We start from the raw sequence: 811 nt of genomic DNA on the forward strand, positions 1-811 counted from the left end.
TGAAATATTGCTTGTATAGGGGACTTAAACCTAACCAAAACATGCTACATTAATACAATGAACACATGCTATTTCTCTCTCTGACATATACTGTTTGATTCTCTGACACTCTTTTCTAATGCTCTGACTGTACTGTCACACTCTCTTTAAAATTTTATATCAACTATTTTCCTTTAACTATCAACTGTCTTCTTTTATCAACTTTCTTCCTATATATATCTATCTATATAGATATATATAGATAGATATGTATAGATATCGATATGTATAGATCTATATCTATTCTTTATACTCTTATCATGCGTGGGTTCTCTCCAGGTGCTCCGGGCTTTTTCCCAAAGTCCAAAAAAGAAGTAAGGTTAATTAGCTTCTCTAAATTGTGTTATATATATATATATATACATATATTGTTTAAATTTGTAGAAAAAAGCAGATCCCAGACATGACAAAACTAGTCATTTCCTCTGAATTGGGTGATTACATAAATGACCGTTACTCACTACTAAATGTTTTAGTCTTTTAGTGTTTCTTAAAGCCAGACCGTTGCCATTTGAAATGACTTTAACTTTGTGTCATGTCTGCCATTGGATTTGTTTCTACAAAATGAAACAACTGAATGAACATCCACGTAGCCATGGTAACACTGAAATAACACATCATAATAACACACCCTAAATAAATGCAACGTTTGGGTTGGAAAATAGATTGAATCTAAAAAATAATGATTAATATTTGTGAATGTTTTGCTTTTTTAAATATACTACAGTTTATTTGTTATTTTAGGTTTAATCATGTGGATGGATCATTTTCA

The sequence above is a fragment of the Cyprinodon variegatus genome, unplaced genomic scaffold (assembly GCF_000732505.1).
Source record: "Cyprinodon variegatus isolate N-32 unplaced genomic scaffold, C_variegatus-1.0 Scaffold442, whole genome shotgun sequence".
Classification (NCBI taxonomy): Eukaryota; Metazoa; Chordata; class Actinopteri; order Cyprinodontiformes; family Cyprinodontidae; genus Cyprinodon; species Cyprinodon variegatus.